Source organism: Sciurus carolinensis, chromosome 13 (assembly GCF_902686445.1).
Source record: "Sciurus carolinensis chromosome 13, mSciCar1.2, whole genome shotgun sequence".
Lineage (NCBI taxonomy): Eukaryota > Metazoa > Chordata > Mammalia > Rodentia > Sciuridae > Sciurus > Sciurus carolinensis.
The window spans coordinates 22982081-23007650 of NC_062225.1; the positions used below are offsets into that span (position 1 = coordinate 22982081).

General features: G+C 41.6%; 1 protein-coding gene and 1 pseudogene across 4 annotated transcripts in view; both read right to left on the minus strand.

The window, feature by feature from the left end:
• The window catches only part of Paip2b (poly(A) binding protein interacting protein 2B), a 32886-nt gene extending 32159 nt beyond the window's left edge, over nt 1-727 (minus strand). For 3 of the 4 annotated variants that reach the window (XM_047522774.1, XM_047522771.1, XM_047522772.1), the window contains exon 1: nt 566-727. The gene's annotated coding sequence lies outside the window, so the exon portion shown is untranslated. Of the gene's footprint in view, nt 1-481 lie in introns of all 4 variants that reach the window. The other variant, XM_047522773.1, reaches the window with a different exon arrangement.
• A 19432-nt stretch (nt 728-20159) lies between these two features.
• On the minus strand, nt 20160-21948 carry LOC124962823 (transcription factor Sp2-like; annotated as a pseudogene).
• Between the last annotated feature and the right edge of the window lie 3622 nt (nt 21949-25570).

The following is a 25570-nucleotide window of genomic DNA, read 5'->3' on the forward strand; positions in this document are numbered from 1 at the left end:
ACTCAGTCTCAGAAGACAAAGCATAAGAGAAGTAGCCAGGGTCTCTAAGTCAAATTAGGTATGAAGAATGAGGGCTGGGGTTTAGGTGGAGCGAGTGGAAGATACGCAGAAAATGCGCGGGGTCCAGCCAATGGGGGAGGGGTAAAACGCGCAACTCCTCCCCGCTCTCGCCCCGGGGAGAGGGCGGGGGATGCAGCAATGCTCAATTTGAGCTACTAGCCGCGGTGCGCCGAGATAGTACAGGGACCCACAAGTCCGAGAATCCGGTCCGAGTGTTAGAAGGGGGGCTGAGGGGACTCAGGAACTTGGGTGGGAGGGAACAGAGCACCTGCGCGGAGAGAAAAAGACTAAAACCCTCTACTGCTCCCCAGGGATAGAGGGTGACCCAAGAAGACGCCCCTTCTCGCCGAAAGCCTCGACATGGGACCCCGCGGGCTTTCCCTCCCCACAGGTGTTCGGGTATGCGCGCGCCGCCCCTTACAGCTCCCGCCGCGGTGTAAAAGGGGCGCAGGACGCCCCTGGAGCCAAGGGTCCTTTTCCTCACAGCTCGGGCACCCGAGCCCACCTGGGCTGAACAGAAGCCCCTCCTCCGGACCGTCTTCTGCCACTCCTCCGAGAGCCTAAGCCGTCGCCGCAATGGTCGGAGTCGCCAGGACAGTCTCGGCCTCTAGTATCAAAACGTGAGCCACAGCACGGGAGAAGCGCCACTAATACTCGCCTGGTTACCTCTTACTGCACACTGGCTTCTCACCCCGCCCCCGAACCCAAACCATTGGTTGCTGGGCACCGCCCCATTCGTCTATTGGACCAAGGAAGATGCCGCTCAGTCACCTAGAAGGGCATTTTTGGCCTTTATTGGCCTAAATGCGAAGCTATGCCCGCCCACTCCCTCAGAAGTTCAAGCTAATGATTGGCCTAAACGTCTGTCCGTTTAATCCCTTAGTTCTTTGCCTCGCGGTGGGGGTTTGGAACGCCCCCTTGCCGGAGACCCCCCACACACCCCCCGCCCCCGATTGACTAAAAGGACGTTGAGCTAATCCTGGATAGGCATTGGGCCAAGGATGCGTCCGGCCCCCACTTGGGGGAGGAGCCCAAGGCTCAGCTCCTCCGGGTTTGTTTACACAAGCTTTAGCTTCTGCTTTTTCCATTGGCTGAGTCGGCAGCCATTCCCGCCGGGTATAGCCAATCAGTTTAGCATAGGTGAGAGCGGAGGCGGGCTTCTATGGGATTTCCCCTGCTGTCAATTGCCGAGGGAGGAGCTTCGAGCAGGGCTGGTTCGGTCCAACTTGGCACAATGTTTTGTCGCGGAAAATTTAGGAGCTAAGCTCCTTGGAAGACTGGGAGGAAGTAGAGGGACACTTCCATATTTTAGAAACAAACCTGAGTTATTGAAGTTTTTTTTTTTTTTTAGACCAACTTATTTTCCCCCTTGGATTTAGGGTGTCCAATCTTTGCTTAAAGGATTTTGAATTTTATTCTTCGGGAAATAAGAATTTCTTTTTTTTATAATTTATTTTTATTGTGAACAAATGGGATACATCTTGTTTCTCTGTTTGTACATGAAGTAGAAGCGGGAAATAAGAATTTCTTTAGGGAACTCTTGCATTATATATATTTGTCTTCTCCCACCCTCTTATGCTGACTAAATAACGTAACACAAAGTAGAGACTTGGTGAATGAGTGGATAAATTATAATAAAGATAATTAAATTCAGATTAAATAGCGTGTTAAATAAATATATTAAATACATATTTAATTTATTAAATAATATAATAAATACATTCATTTATTTATTCATCAAATATTATTGAGCATCTGCTAAAATATTCCAGACTCTGATCTAGGCTCTGGGTATATAAAATGAATAAAACAATGAAGATGCATCCCTGGTGCTTATTCTCTGGTGGGGGAGAATGCCAAGGAACAAGTAACCAATAATTTTTAAAGTGTCATATTGTGGCTAAGTGCTACAAAGAAAAATACAGCAGTGTTACAGAATATTTGGGGGAATGACTATTTTAAGTGTAAGTTAAAGCTGTTTAAGAACTATTTGAAAAAAGAACATTGAACAAAGACATGAATAATGTCTAGCGTGCACAATTCTAGAATCTCTATTCAAACTGCTTCATTTTTGAAGTTTTATGATTGGGTATACATCTGTTTAGGATTGCCTGCTCTGTTTTAAAGTTTTATTTGATCACAGGTCATTCCTCATTATCTACTGGTGATTAGTTTCAGAACTCCCCTATGGATTCTTAAATTCATGGATGCTCAACTCCCTTAAGTTGGCCCTCTGCTTCCGTAAGTACAGAAAATTTGCCTTTTTAACTATTTTAAGTGTACAGTTCAGTGGCATTAAGTATGTTCACATTTTTACATTTAATTTTTTTAGGAACCAACATACTGTTTTCCAAAATGGCTGCACCACTCATTTTACTTTCCTTGAATAGTGCACAAAGTTTCCTATTTCTCTTCATCCTTGCCAACATTTATTATATTGTGTTTTTTGAAACTAATCATCTTAATGGTATGAAATGATACCTAGTGAGTTTGGTTTGAATTTCCCTGATGATTAGTTATGTTGAGCATTTTTTTCCTGTGTATATCTGTTTTGGACAAATGTCTACTCAAGTCCTTTGCCCATTTTAAAGTCAGGTTTGTTTTGTTTTTGAGTTGTAGAAGTTCTTCATGTATTCTGGATATTACCCCTTTATCAGATATATTATTTGCAAATATTTTATCCTGTGAGTTGTCGTTTCTCTCTATTGATAGTGTCCTTTAATGCTGGAGGAGTATTTTTGATCGTGCAAAGACACTGTGTATTCTGAAGAGCCTGTTTTTTTAAAGCCATAACGTTGCCTAAGTCCCTCTCTTATTATTCACCTGAAGGCCACCTTAGGGAAGGAAGCAGAGGAGGCTATAGCAAGGCTATCATAGAGGTAGATAATTTTTTTAATAAAATAATTAAGCATTTCTTATAGGGTCCATTGTACTTTATCAGACAAAGCTTTAAAGCAGAGTGGAGATCTTTTTTGTTTTGTTTTTGTTCTTTTTATATATACATGACAGTAAAGTATATTTTGACATATTATACATAGATGGAGTATAACTTCCAGAGTGGAGATCTTGTTTTGTTTTGTTTTGACTCCCGTTACAACCCAGAGAGGTTCCTGGGAGAAAACCAGATCAACTGGAGAGGTAAAATAGGCAAATTGGTGGATACACCGGCTAGGCTTTGAAGCAGCTGCAGCTACTGGACAGGCTCTTCTGAATATCTTTACCAACCCAAGGAGCAATGTAAAGAATATGTGGCTTAATTCTGGGCTCCAAGGGAGAGCTCTTTTGTGTCTCTTCTCTCAAAATTGTTATACTATCCATTCATGATAGAAACAGGAGGACTTCTGCAACAGAGGGTCACCAACCCTAGGGAATTTCTCCAGGATCTTTCTACAGGGGCATTGACTAACTCAAGATAAAAGACCTAAAGATACTAGCATTTGGAGATCCCAAAGAAATGTCTGGGTCCTACCTTATTCCCTATGGAGAGATCAACTAGTCACTAATTATATATAAAGATAATTTATACACAATTTTCTTTATAATGTTGCTTTTTTTCATTGTTGTGGATGAAACATAAAGTCTCATGCATACTAGGCAAGTTCTAACACTGAATTATGCCCCAGTACCTAGTGCCTTTTTTTTTTTTTTTTTTTTTTTTTGGTACTGGGGATTAAACCCAGGTCCACTTAACCACTGAACCTCTGAGCCTCATCCCCAACCCATCTTATTTTTTATTTTGAAACAGCTTCTCACTAAGTTGCTGAAGCTGGCTTTAAACTTGCAATCCTCCTGCCTTAGCCTCCTGAGCCACTGGGATTACAGGTGTGTGCCATTGAACCTGGTTAATGTCTCGTTATTGATCATGAACGACAGTGATAATCAGACAATTGAGGAAAGTATCTAACAGGAAAGACAATGATCAAATAAACACACAGAAAAAGTAAGCTCAGTGGAAACTGAGACAATGTTAAGAAACAAAGCAAAATGAAAAAAAAAAGAAACAAAAAACGCTTTAATTAATATCCTTCTAGGATAAGATACTGCATCATTAAATGAGAACAAAATGCTACTTTAAAAAAAAAACAACATTCAGAAGACAAAAAAGAGTTCTTAGAAATTAAAAATAAAAACTCCTTAAAATTTAGTGTTCTCAGCCAGGCACGATGGTGCAGACCTATAATCCCAGCTAGTTGGGGAGTTGAGGTAGGAGAATCCCAAGTTCCAGGCTGACCTCAGCAACTTAACCAAACCCTGTCTCAAAATTTTAAAAATCTTAAAAAAGGGCTGGAGATATAGCTCACTGGTAGAGCAACCTGGGCTCAAGCCCCAGCACAGCCATAAAAAAGTGAAATGAAAAAAACAAATTGAGAGTTTTATTCTGTTCTTACACATAGGACTCCTGGAAATGAGAAAACCGAGCTCCCACATTCCACATAGCAGGCAGGAACAAGAAGTGAAGAAGCTATGTCTCTTCCCTTTCAGGGACTTGCAGAAGATGCCTCATTTACTATTTCCATTTCCACCCACTGCCCAGAACTTCGTCATATGAACAAACTCAGCTGTAGAGGGGACCCGGAAATTAGTTATTTATAATCAAGTGCTAGTTATAAAACAGGGATTTTGCTATTAAGTTAATAAAAGAGAATGAATATGAATTCCATAGAAGAGCTGGAAGATGAAATTGTTGAAATGCCATATAAAACTGGGTGCAGTGCTGCATACCTGTAAATCCCAGCAACCTGGGAGGCTGAAGAAGGAGGATTGCAAGCTCAAAACCAGTTTCAGCAACTTAGTGGGGCCTTAAGCAACTTAGTGAGACCCTGTCTCAAAATAAAAAATCAAAAGGACTGGGGATGTAGTTCTGTGGTAAAGTGCCCCTGGGTTAAAGCTCTAGTACCAAAAAAGAAAAAAAAAAAAAAAAAGAAAGAAAAGAAAAAAGAAAGAAAGAAAGAAAAAAAAAAAGAAAAGAAAGAAAAAGAAATGTTATATAAAGCAAAATTTAAAAGAAAATTACATGGAAGATAGAGAAGCTAGTATAAGAAATACTCTAGAAGGAGGGATGGGTGAAAATTCTAAGAGGATATAAAATTAAATGATACCAAAACATGTCTCATAACTAACCTAAGTCCTTAAGAAAATGAACTCAATAAGTACTCCACATTTTGAATTTTAAAAGTCCACATCAGGAGGATGGTACCAGAAGATCTCAGAAATGACTCTCTTCCAAATTAACAAATGAATTACAACTCCAACAGAGAACACATGGAATGTAGCCTTTGAATCACCTGTGTTCCTGTTGATGGACAGAATCACAGTCTTCAGGGGAAAAAAGTAGCCTGATCCAACAAACATAAATTCAGGAAGAGGTTTAAACTGAAAATACCTTCCAGCAGCTCCTCAGTCTCTTCGCCCTCTACCTGGGACCTCAACTCACTTGGATTCGAAATGGACCCCAGTTGCTCCTGCCACTGGTGGCTCCTGCACGTGCCAAGAGTGCAGATGCACCTCCTGTAAGAACTGCAGTCCTACTGCTGTTCTACTACTGGTTGTGCCAAGAGAGCGAGAGCTGTGTATACAAAGGGGCACCAGACAAGGGCAGGTGTCAAGCCTAATGTGCAGAGAACACTGCTACCACGTGTACATATAGTGATGTGTGCAAACCTGCATTTCTTTTTCTAGTTCCCTGACCCATTTGAAACCTTCCTTTTTCTTTGAAGTATATGAATTATGATAAAAACTGTTAATCTGGGGAAAAATAAAATAAAAAATAAAATGTCCACACCAGTAGCAAGTAACACTTGCTGAGTTTTAACTGTGTCAGGTATCACTTTAAGCAGTTAATACATATTAGCCCTTTTGCTCTTCAAAACAACAACGTACTGTTATAATTCCTACCTCATAAACAGATAAACCAAGGCAAATCATTCTGTCTTCCTGCAGAGGAAGGATGGATTCAGATATCACACTGATGAAGTGCCATATGTATTAAGAAAGCATGAAGAGCTGTATTGTGCACATAATGAGGCTTTCCATGCCTCCTGCTCCAAAGTACGTCAGAAAATGCCTTGAGAGAGACAGAAGGGGTGACTGGCTTTAGCTTTCATTGTGATTGACTGGGACATCTGGGGAGAGGGTTTTCTTTTCATAGACAGGCTGGGGTTTGGAAGATTTGAACTTCAGGAAGGAAGATTTCTTACTGGTTTGTCTACGCATGGGGCAAGAGGGATAAAGGGAGAGTGGGGAATGAAAGTTGTCAGCAGTCAGATATGAAAAATGGAGTCACACTTTTCATTTCAAACTCTAATTAAAGTCTAATCATTTGCAAATCAATAGGGATAAGATGATCTTATAAGTTTCCAGAGACAAGTAGGTCACCTACAAACAAATCAGGACTCAGAATAAAGTCAGATTTTCCAAAGCCAACTCAGGAAAACAGAAACTAGTGGAGGAATGTTTTCAAAATTCTGAGGGTCATTATTTCTAAGCTACAAATCTGTATCCAGCCATACTATCAAGGAAGTGTGAGGGGGGAATAAAGACATTTTCAGACAATCAGGGCCTCAAGAAATTACCTCTCAGGGACTCTTTATCAGGAACTTCTGGAAGATGCACACAATAGATTGCATGTTTTTTTGAATTTGTGGACATGTTTATTGCTAAAGGATGTTCCTAGACACAACTTATAGGTATATAATTCTTCAATGCACAGAGCACAAGGATCAAGAACAATCAGGAAAAGTGACATCACAAAATAGACAAAGTGCCAACAACTGACTCTAAAGAGATAGAGATATATTAACTGTCTAACAGAGAATTCATAATAGCTATTTTAAGAAAGCTCAATGAACTTCAAGAGAAATAATGTAAAATAATGAACTAATGTAAAAATGTGACCAAAAGTGAGACATATAATAGAGATGTTTAAATAATAAATAAATATCAAACAGAAATCCTGGAACTAAAACAATACGATGGATGAAGTGAAAAATGAAAAATAATCAACAGCAGCATTGATCAGTAGATGGAAGAATCTTTGGATTTGAAGAGAGTTTCCTTGGGGGGAAAGTATAATTAGAGGAATAAAATAAAAATAAAAAGGAATGAAGAAAGTTTCCAAGATTCATGAGATAGTATCAAAAGAGAAAACTTATGGGCCAATGGCATCCAAGAGGGAGCAAAGAAAGATAAAGGGGAAGAAATATTATTTAAAGAAATAATGTGGGGGGGGGGTAGGGAAAAAATAACAGAATGAATCAAACAACATTACCCTATGTAAATTTATGATTACACAAATGGTATGCCTTTACTCCATGTACAAACAGAGAATCAACATGTATCCCATTTGTTTACAATAAAAATAAATTTAAAAAAATAAAGAAATAATGTTCCAAACCTGGAGAATAATATAAATATCCATGTACAGCATGGTCAAAGGCTTACATTCAAATTCAATCCAAATGAGACTATACCAAGACATAATCAAACTGTCAAAGATCAAAGAGAAAAAGATATTCTGAAAGCGACAAGAGAAAATAAATCTCTTGTAATATTAATATTAATGTATTAATATATTGCATATATTTTTATTTTATTTATATTTGTATCTTAAAGGATCTGGGTGGGGAGAAACTGCCCCTCTTGGGGTTAGTCAATTCTTAGGGACAGCAAAGAATTTTGTTTTGATACGCAGACTCTATCTGCAGTCTCTGTCTGTTCCTACATCCCCAGAAGGCCATATTCCTCTGCCTGGATCATTCCAGGGTTGGGTACCAGACAACTAAACATCATCCCTACAACCTAAAGCCTCCCAAAATTACACAGATTTGCCATTCCTAAACTATTTACCTTGCCCTGCGTTTTCCTGGAAACCCCAATTAAGACGTTAAGCTCAGGCTTTCTCCTGGCTCTTGTCTCCTGCCTTCTGACTAAAACCTGGTGCTAACCTGTGACTCTGTGCAGTGTGCAGCAACCCCTTCGCTAGGACCTGTGAACACAATCAACTTTGTTTTCCTGTGTCTCTCCTGGGTCTCCTCTTGTGAATTCCACTGCCTGATCATCTCACAAAAGCAAAAAACAGTCATCAACATTAGACAGTAAATCACACCTGTAATCCCAGTGGCTCTAGAGGCTGAGACAGGAGGATCACAAGTTCATAGCCAGTGAGGCCCTAAGCAACTTAGTGAGACCCTGTCTCAAAATAAAAAGTAAAAAATTGATTGGGGTTGCCCATTTCAGTGGTTAAGTGCCCCTTGGTTCAATCCCCACTACCAAATAAATAAATAAATAAATAAATAAAATAAACATTAAAAGAAGGACTTATGAACTCAAGAAAAAGGCAAAAGAAAAGGCACATAATTATACTATATTTGTGGCTTTGCTAGAAACAAAAATAGTAAATACACATGTAGTGCCTTCTGTATGCTAGGCACTATTAGTGGTCTACATTTATTAACTAATCTTTGCAGCAACTCATTCTGCAAGCAAGAAATCTTTGGCAAAGGTATAAAGCTTGTCAAAAATCTCACTATGCCTTAGTTTCCTCTTGGCTGCTATAATCTACTATAAACTTAATTGCTTAGAACAATAAAAGTTATTATCTTACAATTCTGAAGGTCAGAAGTCTACAGCAAGTTCGTTTTTGTTTTGCAATGCTGGGTGTTATGGTTTGGCTGTGAGGTGTCCCCCAAAAGCTCACGTGTGAGACAATGCAAGAAGGTTCAGAGGAGAAATGATTGGGCTGTGAGAGTCTTAACCCAATCAGTGACCTAATTCCCTGATAGGGATTAACTGAATGGTAACTGAAGGGGTAGGGTGTGGCTGGAGGAGGTGGGACTTGGGGCATGGCTTTGGGTATATATTTCAGTCTGGCAAATGGACTCTCTCTGTGCTTTCTGATCAACATGTGAGCTGCTTCCCTCTGCCACACTCTTCTGCCATGATGTTCTGCCTTACCTCTGCCCAGAGGGATGGAGCCAGCCTTCTGTGGACTAAGACCTCTGAAAATGTGAGCTCTCAAATAAACCTTTCCTCCTTTACAGTTGTTCTGATCAGATCCTTTTAGTCACAGCAGCAATAAAGCTGACTAAAACACGGGATCAAACCACTGAGCTTGGCCCGCACAATAAGTTTTAATGATCTACAATCAAGCTGTTGGCAGGCCTGAGTACCTTCTGGAGGCTCTAAGGGAGATTCCATCTCCTTGCTATTTCCATCCTCTAGAGGCCACCCACAGTCTTTGGTTCATGGCCCCTTCCTCCACCTTCAAGGCCAGCAACATAGCATCTTTTCTCCCTCTGACTTCTGCTTCCATCCTCATCTAACTCTGATTCTTTAGCCTTCCTCTTTTTTGCGCGTTGGGGGAGGGAGGACCAGGAATTGAATCCAGGGTTGCTTAACCACTGAGCCACATCTCCAACCCTTTTTATTTTTTATTTTTTATTTTTTATTTTTTATTATTGTACACAAATGGGATACATGTTGTTTCTCTATTTGTACATGGCGTAAAGGCATACCATTTGTGTAATCCTAAATTTACATAGGGTAATGTTTGATTCATTCTGTTATTTTTTTCCCTTCCCCCCCACCCCTCCCACCCCTCTTTTCCCTCGATACAGTCCTTCCTTCCTCCATTCTTGCCCCCCTCCCTAAACCTAACTCTAACCCTAACACTAACTCTTCCCACCCCCCATTATGCGTCCTCATCCACTTATTAGTGATATCATTCTTCCTTTGGCTTTTTGAGATTGGCTTATCTCACTTAGCATGATATTCTCCAGTTTCATCCATTTGCTTTATTTTTTATTTTGAGACAGGGTCTCACTAAGTTGTTTAGGGCCTTGATAAATTGCTGGAGCTGGCCTTGAACTTGTGATCCTCCTACCTCAGCCTCCCAAGTGGCTGGGATCACAGGTGCGCACCATGCTTGCCTTCTGCCTTCCTCTTAAAAGGACCCTTGCAATTACAATGGGCCCACCCAGTACTCCAGAATAACCTGTGCATCTCAGAATCCCTAACTTAATCATACCTACAAAGTCCCTTTTACCATGTAAATTATATATGTATAGGTTTGGGGGATCGGTGTGTTATGTTAGGCATCTTTGAGGGGACATTATTCAGATTCTCACACACAGGGGTAGAGGCAGGATTGAAATCTAGGTAATCTATGCCCAGAGTTCTTACTCTTAATCATTATGTTCTGCTGCCTCTGTGACAATATTTACATAGTCATCATTATGTTAATACTGAATATCACAAATTCAGGACATAATTACATTGGGAGGATATGGAGTAGGAAAACATAGATTAAAAGTCAATAGATTAGATAGCCTAAAACTAAAAACTTCCAAGAATAAATATATTTATTATTAAATATTATGTTATTGATAATAATCTATTAATAGATGAAGATATGTATATGTCTCTATATATACTAAAAGAAGCAGCTTAAAATGTTGAAAAAGGTTGCCTCAGGGGTGGAGGGGAACAGGTGATTTTTCAGTATCAGTCTTGTAAATGCGATTGATTTTACAACCACATGTAGATATTACTTTGACTAAACACAATTAAATAGAAAACCTCAAGATGGAACTGTGGGGCACTGTTTATGAAGTTGCTGTTTGCAGTGTCCTCCGGGCTGGTCTTTGCTCTCATGTTTCCTTTTTCCCTGACCTTGTTTTAGGATCTTGTTACTTGCCTCTGGCTCCTTGCATGATGGCGAAGTTCTACCAGGTTACCTTAGCCTCAGCACCCTCCCTTGTACACAGTTTTGGTATCTGTCCTCCAGTGAAGAGTCCTGGGACTCTGGGTGTCTAAGCCTCCACTGTTAGAAGGGGTCTAGGCAAGGACTTACTTGACTTTGAAAGGTTCCCCGCATAGCTTGTGCACAAAACACCTCTTTCCCATATTTATTTGGCATGAAGACAGAAGGCAGAGATCAAACACCAGGGAGTTAATCTCGGGGGCAATGCAAAGAGTAGGGGCCGGGTTGTAGAGGCAGCGTGGGATGAATGAATGAGCAGGTGTGAAGGAATGGACATTCCTTCTAGGAACCAGGAATAGCAGAGAGGACTGGGACACTGGGGTGGGCCTGAGTGGGGGTAACACTAAATGAGCCATACCAAGGTTTGGTTCCTGAGCCTATCGTTAGGATCATTAACTAATCCTCTAGTTTTGTTTTTTTTGTTTGTTTGTTTGTTTGTTTTGTTTTTTTTACAAAGGCATAGACAGAGGTTCATTTAGGAAGAAGAGAGAGAATGTGGGCTATCTCAAGAGTGAAAAGCCTCTCCTTGGGTTGGAGTTCCAAAATTTATAGAAGGGCAGTAGTTGGGGGCCAGGCTGGAGGTAGAGCCAGGGTACAACCACACATTTTCACACTGTTTTCCCGTGCACTCATGCATTTACCTCGTTTTACAAGGGCACGGACCCAGGGCATGTCACTCAGGAGTCTCAGTTGTTCCTAAGCACTTTCTTTATCTCAGCGACTCATGGGCATTTTCTTTGAGACTCAGTGTCATTTCTCTCTTTATCCCAAATTCCTATCTCATCCCCACCCCACCTGTAGACTTTGATTCCTTAACCTTAAGGGTTAGGGGCAACAATCCATCTTCTATGGCTATTTTAGGCTGGCAAGGGGGTGAGGACCCTGCCTAGTCGGTGATCAAAAGTCTCATCCTGACTGTTGGAAAGGATTTAGACCCAGGTCTCAGTTGTGGGGATGGCTAGAATTCTTGTGTTGCCATCCACTTAATATGGAGTTGTTGTAATCAACATCAATGCCTCTGAAGTTCCCCATACAGGCCACCAAGAGATGTCACAGAAGACCTATCTCCTAGGAAGGATCAGAGGAGTTACCAGCAAGAAAAGGGAGCTTGACTCAGGACCTGCGAATTCTTGGCATATATAATGGAAAAGGATTTCAGCACACACCAGTCAAAGGCATAGACAGAGGTTTATTTGAGAAGTAGATACACATTCAAGGGAGAATGTGGATTATCTTGAGAGTGAAGAAGCCAATTGTCCAATATTTTTTATGGAGTCATGACAGAGGATACTTTTCTGCTCCTCTTTGAGTTAGGCATGGGTATACAACTTGCTTTGGACAATAAAATATGAGTAGAAGTATATGTCATTTCTGGATGGATATATTAAAAACCAGTATATTACTTACAACATCTATCACAGTGGTCATATAACCCATGTTGAGATGGAGGCTTTCATACTTAGATTCTGCCACTTACTGACCTTGGGCAAATTAACCTTTATAAAACGAAGGGGTTAAAGTATATACCTCCTTGGCTTGAGACAATTTAAAGAATATTATGTAAAGCAAGACGTTGTTTTGAACTTGCGGTTATAAAAAACCAAGGCTTATTGCTGGGAATAGGAGTTGCCTCGAGTTTCTGAGCAGAAAAGACAACTAAGTAAAAGACAGGAAACAAATAACTTGTGTTAAATGTTGAGCTAGAGAAGAGCTGAACTGAGAGGCCAAGGCACACTAGTGGGGATAGTGAAGACCTGAAAGGCTGTTCAGTATCTTCGGGAACCAGTGAACACTAATCAGGGCAAGTGGATAATAAACTGTAAGGTAGCTGGGCATGCCTATAATCCCATCACTTGGGAGGAATACTCAGGCAGGAGTGTTCCTTGAATCTAGGAGTTCAAGACCAGTCTGGGCAGCATAGTGAGTCTCTCTCTCTCTCTCTCTCTCTCTCTCTCTCTCTCTCTCTCTCTCTGTGTGTGTGTGTGTGTGTGTGTGTGTGTGTGTGTATCTGCAAGGCAAACTAGAGTTAGTTTAGAAGTTAAATGACTGAGTGTTCTGAATCTTCTGTGGAGGAAGACCTGATTGATGGATTTTCTGTGCACATATGGATTGGGATTAATATGAAAAATGTCCTGGTTAGGAACTTGAATGAGAAACCTTCAAGGAAGCCCTGGACACTAGAAAGGGTTAATTCCTCGGGTTTCCCAGGCATTTCTTCAGTGTGAAATTCTCATGAAGCAGCATTTTTGATTCCTGGCTTCGGAGACCATATTCAGGGCTAGATATAAGTACTTGGGAAACCCAGTGAGCATGCATCAGACTGAGAACCTGACCCCTGAGCTTTAGGGAAAGAGGCAGTTTGGGCTGTCTAGAGTATATGAGATGGAAAATGCAGAACATTAAAAAGAGTCAGCCTGCCTGCTGTGAAGAGGACAGCCCTGCATGTGGCAGCTGCTGCAGACTGGGATGGGATGTGTGCCCTAGCCTTGGCTGCTGAGCTCTTGGGAAACAGTGCCTAAAAGTTTGAATTCCCATTCCCTGGGATTTGACCTCCACCAGGGTCAGCTTCTGTGAGAAATGGGCACAGGGATGCAGTTAACAGACATTATGTCCTTCTGGGACATAGTCACCCTCATAACTTTGCAATAAGTTAAGAGCCTACAGACTGTAAAACACCAGACAGGTTCAAACAAGGTCAGAGCCGAGATCAACAAAGTCTGCATCCTCTGGATTCTTGGGCAACTTCCAGAACCTAACAAATAGCCTCACTCTCTGAGTAGGAAGTGGTGCTTCCTTTTGTGATGCTGTTACAGCAGGAAAGCAGTGAATGAGCCACTAGTAATGTCCAGTGTGTGACAAGCTGTGTTGGGGACTGAGTGGTCCTACTAGGAGTCCTTTACTTTACAAAGGTCGTTCTGGTATGACTGAGGAATTGGTGTTATGGATTGTGGGAATAGTTTCAGCTTCAGAGTGCAGCCAGGCACAGTGGTGCACACCTGTAATCCCAGCGGCTTGGGAGGCTGAGACAGGAGAATCGCAAGTTCAAAGCCAGCCTCAGCAACTTAGTGAGGCCCTAAGCAACTTAGCAAGATCCTGTCTCAAAAGAAGAAGAAGAAATAGTGGTGGGAGTGCAGCTGCTTGGCTAGCTCTCAGACTGGGCAGAAATTCAAGTAGACACTTGCACTGGGGAGGCGGGTGATAACTGTAGATGTGTACATCTGGAACTTCTGGAAGTGATATGGCAGGGCAGCTGATGCTCCAGGCCCCAAACAATACTGAAGTTGTCAGACACTGGTCTTTTGGCTTTGAGAGGCCACAGACCTCAGACAGACGAGTGGGCAGCGTGTAACTGATAGCAGCTGTCTCTGGATGCACTGCTTCGACAAACAACTGGAATGAAGTGGCCTTCTGGTTCACTGCCCTCTCTCCCTCCCAAACATTTTGATCTCAGCAATACTGCTTCTTCTCTTCTACCCAACTAATTTTTAAAAGAGAAAGTCTCCAGTTAAGCATAAGGCTTTTCTTTGCGGAGTTTCTTATGCATGTGTGCAAGGACCTATAGTCCCCCATGCTTTCCACACGGTTCTCACCTCTTCCTCAAAAGAAACATTAATTGAATATTCTTTAATGATTGTTTTAATGAAGCATCAAATCACTAGCTTCCCTAGGTACCTAGATGTCCTGATCTGGCTTTTTTCTACCTACCCTAAACACAGCATCAGACAGTTCAATGAAGCATCAATCTGAAGACTCCAGGCAGAGACATGGGAGCCAGGAATAAGGTCATGGAAGAGTGATCTGTCACAGCAAGTCAGGGAAAGAATGGCAGAGCTGAACCATGACAGATCCACAGACTTGAAATTCTCCTCCACTTTGCCCACCATGGGCTAAATGCAAAAATATCCCATTCCCCTACTTGGGTCCACAGTCAACCTAAAAGGCACAGTTTGGCTAATGTTGGCATTGGTTAGGTCAATTAGGATAGAACAGCTGAAAGAAAGAGATCCAGAGGGAGAGTCCAAAAACTGTCCAGGAGAGAGCCAAGACCAAGACTGGAGAGGGCAGTTTGTGTCAAGTCTGAATGACAAAAAGCAGATAAAGCTAGAAGATTAGGAACCAGGTGAAAGGATGGTAAGGAATGGGGTGGAGGAGGAGGAGTAAAGAGGATGCAGCCAGGATGTGTAAGGAAGGCTGAGATGAGATATCCAAAACTCCTTTGTGTTAGATGTCAACCTCAAGTTACTTGAGTAGGGTGGCCAGATTTAAAGGCACAGAATGGGAGGGGCATTACCTTAAAAAAATGATACTGATGATAGTTTTTTTAATGGTAATGATGACTTCAATGACCCATTTAAGTAATAAACTAAAACAGCTTTGAAGGACATTTGGAATAGTTGGGAAAATATAAATATGTGCTAAATGTTAGACAGCATTAGAAAGTTATTGTCAATTTTGTCAGTTGTAATGGTGCTATTGTAGTTAATAGAGAGAATACTCTTATCTTTTTAGAGCTATAAGATAAAATATTTAAGGATGAACTGTCACAATAACTGAAATTAATTTTGAAATGGTTTAGCAACCCAAACACATATACATGTAGATGAAGAAAATATGACAAATGTTAACAGCTTTTCGATGTAGGTAATGAGTTTATGGCTGTTCAGGATACTATTCATTGTTTTCTTGTTTGATTAAGTATTTTTTCTTAAAGTTATAAATAAAAAGCTAAAGCATTAGTTTTTATTAGTACATCTATTAGAAACTAACACACAAGTTAAGTAATATGTTATTATACTAATAAGAAATCAAAACTTTGTGGGTGAAAATATGGTATCAACAATTAATATTGACCAGAAACATTTGGCCAAAGGATTTAATTAAAGAGACTTTGCAGAACAAATTTGCGATTAGAGATAGCCGATCAAATCGTTTACAGATTTCTCCCAATTATTAGGTCTCTCCCAATTTCAATGAGGAACATTCATTTGAAAATTCATCAATTTTAAGGGCATTGAGTGATTTCTTCTCCTAAGACCTTGTGTCTGTTATGTGATCCTTACCGATTTTTGCCTAACCTTTTTAGTTATGTCTTCATGACTGTCTGATTTACTCCCTAATAAAATCACCACCTCTTTAAGGGTCATTACTCAGAACTCTAGATTACTCTATCCCACAAGTACATGACCAAATAAATATTTGTTTATGGATGGACTTAAAGATTCCCAGCACTCTCCAATTCATCTTTTGAAAACCATTATCTTGAAAACAAAACTCATTCACATTCCCAAAGATTAGAAGGGTCTCACTGTACTCTGGGAACCAAAATTCCAAGAATACCTCCAGGTTCCAAATATACCCCTCCTGTAATGGAAAATCCAGCACTGACCTCTCTTGCTGAGGTGGCAGTTTCTGATTGCATAATATTGTGTTCCCTTTCCAGGGCGGTAGGAGCCCAAACACTCTTCTGAGAGTCTGTCTCCTCACTAGAAACACAGGCTGTTCATTTAGTAATTAGAGCTGTCAGCACAGCAAGCTGGCAACAGAGAGAGCAGTATCTGTCCCTGGGCAGAAGCCCTTGGCAGAACCATGACCTCAGGGCCTAGGGAAACAGGTAGGACAGTGGCTGTAATTTGTCACTTCCCAGGTACTTAATCATTTGTATCTTATGTCCTGGCAAATGACATATGCATTACTCTGAGAGGAAACATAGACAGGAAGTGTGGGAAAGAGGTAAGGACAGGAATGGTCTGTGGGTCTCCAAGGGCTCAAACCTTGAAGTGATGTTGCTTTATCTATTCAACCTTCCATTCAGCGTTCACATATAGGCTGCTGAGCTGGGTGCCAAGAACTCAATGATGAATGTGACATGATTCTTGTCCTTGAAGGGTAGGTGGTGAATGGGAAAGATGAAAATATAAATAAGTGCTACAAAGTGTTTTAGAGTTCATGGGGCTTGGGGAAGACAGACAAACAGGAATGGACTACACTGTGGTTACAGTGTCCACCTGCCCTTTACTTTACCCTAGGATGCCAAATTTCCTAACCATCACAGCACATTAACTCATTGCAAGCTTTTTTTTCAGTGCTGGGGATTGAACTCAGGGCCTTGTGCTCTTGTAGCAAGCACTCTACCAACTGAGCTATATCCCCAGCCCTGCAAGCTTGTTTTGGAATTGAGTAGTTACTGAATCATTAGAAGACCTGGGTTCTAACATGAATACTTCTTTTTAAAATTTTATCTTGAGACAAAGTCCTGCTAAGCTGCCCTGGCAGACCTCAAACTTGAGATCCTCCTGCCTCAGCCTCCCAAGTGGCTGGGATTACAGGCAGGCACCACTGCACCTGGCCTATCCTGACTACTTCTGACATTAACTTGCTGTGTGACCATGTGCCTTCATTTCTTTTGAAAATATTTCATCTAAAAAATGAAGAAAATTGTCCTGTCCTCCTTAATCCTCCCAGTGCTGATGATCCGGGCTCTGAAAAAACGAAGATATTTTGTCTGAACAAGGGTGAGGAGGGGAAAAGGAGGACAACATGGGTTTGAGCTAGAGAGTGAGAAAAGGGAAGAGAGTGTCGTGATTGCAGGGCTATATGGAAATCCTGAGTCAACAGGTATATAAATATATTTAATAATTTTTAACAAATGAAAATATTGTCTTAATATTTTTCACTTTTAAAAACTTAAAAGCTATTTTATTGGCAAAATGATTATTTGTATTACTAAACATACAATGGCCCAGGAAAATATGAAAAGGATGGTAAATGTGTCCAGAAATATCATAAGCTAGAACTAACCCCTGATATTTGTTATTTCCATATATCTCTGACTATGCACACATACACACACGCGCGCGCGCACACACACACAGATGCTGGTGGAACTGTTGTACACAGGATGTTCTTTAATCTTTGTTCATATTGAAAAATATTGTGGGTTTTTGTTTTTTTTTTTTGTACCAGAGATTGAACCCAGGGTTGCTTAACCACTGAGCCACATACCCAACCCTTTTTATTTTTTATTTTTGAGGCAGGGTCTCACTAAGTTGCTTAGGGCTTCACAAAATTGCTGAGGCTGGCTTTGAACTTGTGTCCTCATGTCTCAGCCTCCCGAGCTGTGGGGATTACAGGCTTGTGCCACCACCCCCAGCTACGTACAGTTTTCCTGCTAATGTATCCTGACTATCATTTTAATATGGGCGTTGAACTCCATTGATTGTGTTATTTCATAGATTGTATGTCATCATTTATTTAAACAGTTCTCTACCAATAAACATTTATGCTATTTCCACTACGAAAATATGGGGATTAACATCTTTGCAAATATATCTTTAGAAAGGTATTTTGTTCCTTCCTTAGGATAATCTAAAGAAGTAAAATTGCAGGGTTACCTTCCCCCCACAAAAAGTAACTGTTATATAAAATTTTTGCTAATAATTCTCTCATTTTTCTTTGTAACTTTCCCCACCTATATTTATTCATAATTGCTGACATAGAAGTTTTAAAAAATTCTTATATAGGGCAAACTTATCTGTTCTTCTTTATGATCTTTTTTTTTTTTTTTTTTTTAGGCAGAGCACTATGTTGTTGCCCAGGTTAGACTCAATTCTCCTGCCTCAATCTCCCAAGTAGCTGGAACCTGGGACTCCCGAGTGCACCACTATGCCCAGCTTACTCTTTTATGATTTACAACTTTTTTTTTTATGCTTAGAAATCCTCTCTCATTAATATCTTCATTCACCACATTTTCTTTTAGTATCAGTTTCAATTTTTTTCTTTTAAGTATGAAAATTATCAGAATTTATCAATTTGATTTAGGAATTGAGGTGGGATTTTTTTTCCAGATGGCTAACCAGTTGCCCTAAAGCAAGGTCTGGGGAAAAAAATTATATATATATATATATATATATATATATATATATATATATATATTTGCCTCAGGCAACCAAATTTATTAGCAAGGAAAAAAGTTTTGTCAGCCCAGCATTGACCCACAAAGTATGTAGTTAATAAGGATAACTAATCTATCACTTATTTCAATTTTAACTAAAAACAAAGTTGGATTTTTGTTTAATTTTAAAACCTTAGAAATAAAAAGCTTTGTGTTTTTGAACACATATAATAGACATAATCACTATTATACAGTATACACTGATATGCACTGTACATCATTAAGCATGGTGGATAGGGCAGGTGAGATGAAGGGAGAGAGAAGTTCAGGATGGAGAAGTTTTTGTTTTTGTTTTTGTTTGGTTCTTGGAATTGAACCCAGAGGTGCTTTACCACTGAGCTATATCCCCAGTCCTTTTTAATTTTTATTTTTTGAGACAGGATCTCACTTAGTTGCTTAGGGGCTTACTAAATTGCTGAGACTGACTTTGAATTTGAGATCCTCCTGCCTCAGCCTCCTGAGTCGCTGGGATTATAGGCATGGGCCCCTGCACCTGGCTTGGATGGAAGGTTTTTTTTTTTTTTTTAATTTAAAATTTTTTTCATACATGTATATAGGGTAATAATGTCTTTCTCATTCTACAGTCCTTGATGGAGGTGTTTTTATGTGAATCCAGATCCGAGTTGAAATGCTGTGTCACTTAGAAAAGAGAATTGCTAGAGAAAAAATCCGCATGCTCATCATTGCCCCAGTTTGGTGTGAACAGAAAGCAGGCACGAGGGAAAGGACAGGAAAAGGAAAGAAGGAAGAGAGCAATTAAATAAAACTTCCTTAAGCACACACAACATACAACATTTGTCATCTGAAGTATAAAATACACGGCAGCATTCTCCATAGAAAAAAAAGGGGACAGGGAGAATCCTTAGGTATTTCACTTTTCAAATAGGAAGTTGGGGTGTCTGGAGGAGCGCCCTGACAGGGCTGGGCAGTGGTGTGGAGGTGCCTCCTGAGCCTTTGCAGAGGTGGGTGCCAATGGGAGGCTAGGTGCAGGGCCTAGGGGGTCTCTAGTGGCCAGGTAGGGGCAGACAGGCACAGGAGTTGGAGTGGGCATGGCAGGATGGGACTCCCACAGTGCTAGGAGTGTTGAGGGTAGATAGAGGCTGAGGAGGGAGCTCAGTTTTGCTCCTTGATGGAGGGAAATGCATGTTTTTCCTTTGGAAATAAGGGTTCCCATGCATCCTGATTTAGAATGTCTCATTGGGCATGGCCATGTCCATGGTCTAGACAGGATGGAAGCCAATGGTGAGAAGGGAAGGACTAGCTGGAGTCGAGGGGCTTAGAAGAAGGAGAGCACCGTGAGCAGAGTCCCTTCCTGTGGGTACACATTGGCAGAACAGGAGCAGGGCTGAGGACAGCCATGGGGACCTGTTTTCCAGGGACCCAGGCAGGTCAGATGAAGGATTGCATCTTCAAGTCCTCCTGTCTCAGTTGCCCTTGTAAGTTCCTCATGACCAGGTGGATCTTGTAATGCTTGGTAAGGTGACTGCTTTTCATGAAGCTCCTCTGACCCTGGGCACACTTGAAGTGTTTGTCCCCTGTGTGGATGTGAGTGTGCCTCTGGAGCTCATCACTGCATAAACCTCGTCACTCCACATGAACTTCTTTCCACAGATGAACCAGTTGCAGACCAAGAGTGGCTCACTGGTGTGCAGTCACATACGGGTCTGCAGCAAGGATGCCTTCTGGAAAGCTGCTGCAGTATATTATGGCACATGTGCTTTTCCTGGCCCTGTCTCCAGACCTCTTCTCCCCATCCTTGCAACTGGGACTCATGCAGGCCATACAGCACTTCTCCCCAGGCAGAGCATCTCCAGCCAGGGCCTCCTCCCTCTGCAGCTGGATCCTGTTGGAGCTTAAACCACTGATGGTCAAGTGGTTTCCGGAAACATTCTGGGCTTATGATTGCTGTAGCCTGACCAGTGTTGGTGATGGTGACAGCATGCCCTGGACTTGGACTTGGTTAATGTTGATGGTCTGCATTGCTGGGGCAGCTGCTGCCAGATGTACTGTGTGCAGACTGATGACTCTCCCAGCAGGATCAATCTTTGGCAGGGGACGTTCTTTTGGGAGAAGTGAATCCAACTGCTTTTAGTTGGTCCCATTCAGCTGGGAGCTTAGGGTGCAGAGCTGCTACCAGTGGTAGTTGAGGTGGTTGCAGCTGTTGCGAAGGGGCTATCCTGAACAAAAACTGTCTGTACCTTGCCCGAAGATGTGCACATGGAGACCTGAGTAGGCACATACTCTATGGTCTGAATCTGAAAGTTCTAGGAGAGTTTTTGCCTGATGTTGGAGAGGGCAGTGGGTGCAACCTGCACTCCCCACAGTCTGATGGAGGATCTGCACCACCTACTGCTACTCTGCCTTGTGGGGCACCATCTGGACCTACTGGACTACAGCTGTCTGCCTGCCTCCCCAGGGCTCTGAACAATCAAGTTGTTTTCTTCCTGGTGATGTTGTCTGCCCTGGTCTTCATCACGGTCTCAGTCATGGTCTCTATCAGCATCATCCTCCCTTTGCTCAGTCACAACCTCGGTAAGTTGGGAGGCAGGAAGACTCTTCTTTCTGACTTTCCTGTTAGTCTTAGACAGTGGCAGGATGGGGAGTGGACCTTTTGGTGAGGAGTTGAGTGGCAAACCCCGTGTAGCTGGTGTTTACAGGGTTGTTGATTGGCAGATTGAGCATCACTTTACCATCCCTCTCTGTCGACTTCAACAGGTTGGCCAGATTCTACACGGGGATGGTGATTGTACTCAGCTTTTGGATGGGGGTTGGCTTGATGAGAGACAGCCTTGTGATGATGGCTTGGTTGGTGCCAGGGATGATCTGGATTTGGTTGGTGAGATTGGGCTGCATCTGGATGGCCTGGGAATTGCTTGTCTGAATCTGAGGGACAGCCTGGTATTGGATATTGGCGTTTGACTGGGTTCCTTTATTGATCACGGTAGAGTTCTGGATAGTGAACACGAGCTGTTCTCCAGGATAGGAGGCACTCAGTTGTGACCCCTGAATCTGAGGTATATTGCAGTTGGAGGACAAGATGCCAAAGCTGTTCTTGCCAGGACTGAGAGGGAGAGGGGCAGGTTTGACAGTGACCAGTTTCCTTGGCATGGGTTAGGGGCAGATGGGGAGGAGAAGGCCCTACAACAGCTTCAAGAGCTGGAGGACCAATTTTGCTACATGTTATGACAAACAGTCAAGAGAGATGGCTGAACCCTGGACCTCTGGATTGCTCTGATGCTGAATGTCCTTAACTGTCCACGCCCCACCTGATAGAGAACAAGGACTTTGGGTTACTTCCCCAACTTCACTCTCTTTCAGCAGGAAGCAGCTTGGAGATATCACTGCCCATTTTTTCCATAGAAATGGAGTATAGAAATTGAAGTGGGGAAATGTAACAGTGGTCCACTTTGTGCTTTGAATATAGCCCTGGCTGCTCTGCCACTGCAAATGATTTTTTAATGGACATGTTTCTTTCTCTTCCTCTCTCCCTGCTCCTCCCTAATCTCTCCCCCTCCCTAATCTCTCCCCCTCCCTCATCTCAGAAACAGGACTTCTTCCCCACCCTAGGCAGAATTATCTGTCCCTGAGCACACACCCACCATAGGAACAAAGTAATCCAGACTTTGAGGATGTTACCAGAAGATCTCAGAAATGACTATCTCTCAAATTAACAAGTGAATTACAACTCCAGACAGAGAACACATGGAATGCAGCCTTAGTTACCTCTTTAAAAGCCCCCTGTTCCTGCTGATGAGCAGAATCATAGCCTCTGGGCAGGAATCCCCTGTGGTTCCCTTTGCTAGCAAAGCAACAAATCTTTTTCTTTTTCAAGACTGGGAGCCGGGAGGCCTGGTTTGGTGGCAACTTGGGGCTTTGGGTTGTCACTGGGACTGATAGCAACAGTGGCAGCCTTGTTCATTGTGAGTGACATTATAGCATCTTCCTCCCTGGCTTCTTCCACCACTGAGAGCCTCTCTTTGTGGCTAAGTGGTGTGGTAGTAGTTGCCTAGCATGTGTGAGGCCCTGGGTTCAATTCCCAGTACTGCCAAAACAAATTGAAAACTGAACTATCTTTCTTAAGAGATAATACAACCCCACTTTATAGCTCCCATGTAGAAATCGGGAAAGACAGTTCTGAGTTAAGAATGTAATTCAGTTATTAAGAACAGTACAGCAATCTCCACAGCCTCAGCCAAGTCTTACTGCCACTAAGGAAGGCTCAAAGAGAACCAGGCTTCTTTTTTCCCAGCAAATCAGATTGGGCACAATCTGTTGTCCAAGGGAGGACAAAGGAACTAATGGCACTATGAATAATACTGTGAAGCTCTGAGAGTGCTGGAAATGTCCTTTCCTCTAAATTATGAGTCTTAAGTATGTCTGACCTAAAATTTCATTATTTTGGCCAATTGTTTATTTATTCAAAAGAACATTTATGGAGTAACTCCTGTGTCTTATGTACTGTGGATGGATCTCAGTCTCCATTTGTCCCAATGGTCAGATACAACCATATGCAGTGGCCCTGGGCAAGAAGAAAATCACTGTGAAGGTGACATTGGAGCAAATACCTGAAGGAGGTGGAAGAGCCAGTCTCATGACTTATTGGAGAAGGACATTCCAAGGAGAGAAAACAGCAAATGCAAAGGTCCTGAGATAGGCATATTTGAGGAAATAACAACAACAACAATAATAATAATAATAATAAAGCTCTTGTGGCTATAATGAAGTGAAGGAGAATAGTGGGTGATGAGATAAAAATGCTAAGTGAGAGTGTAAACAGTGTAGTGTCTTTTAGGCCATTGTAAGAACTTCGCTTTTACTTTTAATGAGATAAATTAACTTCGTTTATAAAAGGATTTCTTATGCTGGGTAGGAATCAACTGCAGTAGGACCAAATAAGACAAGAAAGGCAAGAACAATAATGGTCTGGATCAACATGGTAGCAGCAAAGGTGGCAAGTGACTGGGTTCTAGTATATTTTCAAGCAGAACGGACAGGATTTGCTTCTGAATTGGAAGTGAGAGATGATTGAGAGGAGTCAAAGATGACCCCAGTAATTCTGACTTGAGAGATTAGAGAAATGAAGTTGCCCATTTACTGAGATGTGGGAAGACATCTCAGTGGGAGGAGAATCAGCATTTGGAGATTGGACCTCTTAAGTTTGAGATGCCTGTTAGACATACAAAGGGAGATGGGCAGTTAATTAGGTTTGTAAGTCTAGATTCCAGAAAAGAGGTACAGCTAGAGGCCTGATTTTGGGAATTGGAAGCACATGAATAGGACTTCAGCCCGTGGGACCAGAGGATACCCCAAGGGAGTGAGTGTGACTGGAGAAGAGGAAAGGGCTCCTCTGGTCTTCTTGCTAAAACATGTGGAGCTCATTCCTGCTTCAGGTACTTTGCCAAGAATATTCTTCCATTAGACATTCGCCAGGCTTACTCCCTCACTTCAATCACACCTCAACTATCACCGCCTCACATGGAAAGATCTCCTCAATCGCCCCATCTAAAGAGCATCCCTTCTCCTTATACCCACCAATCACTCTGTGTCCCTTACTTTCTTTTATTTTTCTTCATAGCATCTCTTATTTCCTAAAATCACACCTTTATTTGTTTACTTACTTATAGTTTATTTTCTCCATAAGGTCAGGACTTTGCTTTGTTTTTTTAAATATGTTTCAACCAGGCATGATGGCCATGCCTGTAATCCTAGCTACTTAGGAGACTGAGGCAAGAAGATCCCAAGTTTGAGGCCAGCCTTGGCAACTTAGCTAGATTCTGTCTCAAAATAATTTTTTTTTTTTTGTACTGGGGATTGAACCCAGGGCCTTGTGCTTGCAAGGCAAGCACTCTACCAACTAAGCTATATCCCCAGCTCTAAAATAAATTTTTTTAAAGGGCTGGGGATGTAGCTCTGTGGTAGAGAGCCTGTGGATTCAATATTGCCCTTAGTACAAGAGAAGGAAGGAAGGAGGGAAAGAAGGAAGGAAGGAAGGAAGGAAGGAAGGAAGGAAGGAAGGAAGGAAGGAAGGAAGGAAGGAGAGAGAGAGATAGATATATATGCATATGTAATTTTTTGACTATTTGGGCTTTTCAAGAAGGCGCCCTGAGACAAAAATTTGAGTGTGAGTGTTTATACGGATATGATCAAGGGAGATACCAGTAAGAGAATGGGTAGTGAGACAGATGAGAAGGCAGTCAATAAAGGAGACCTTGTCAAGCAAGTTACCATTGTAGTTAACTAGGGCTCGGTTCTGCAGGGAAACACTGGCCTGAAAGAATATACTGTGTGGTTGCTGAGATACTAGTAAAAAGTGGTCCTCTCTCTAAATCTGTGGTTTTGCTTTCTGTGGTTTAACTACCAGTGGTCAATTGTGGTCCAAAACCATTACATGGCAAATTCTAGGGGAAAAAAAAAATTGTAAATTTTAAATCTTTCAGTGTTTTAATAGTGTGAAATCTCACTCCATCCTACCTGGGATGTGAATCCAGCATATTCACACCATACATGCCACTTGCCTACCAGTCACTTAGCAGCTGACTTGTGTTCAAGTAACCGTTATTTTACTTAATGATGGCTCCAAAGCCCAAAGGTAGTGATACTGACAATTTTATTACAACTTATCGTTATAATTATTCTATTTTATTGTTGTTTATCACTTACTGTGCCTAATTTATAAATTAAATTTTATCATAAGTATGTATATGTAGGGGAAAAACATAGTGTATATGGGGTTTGCTACTGTCCATGATTTTAGGGATCCACTGGGGGTCTAGGAATGTTTCCCACATTAAAGTGTACTA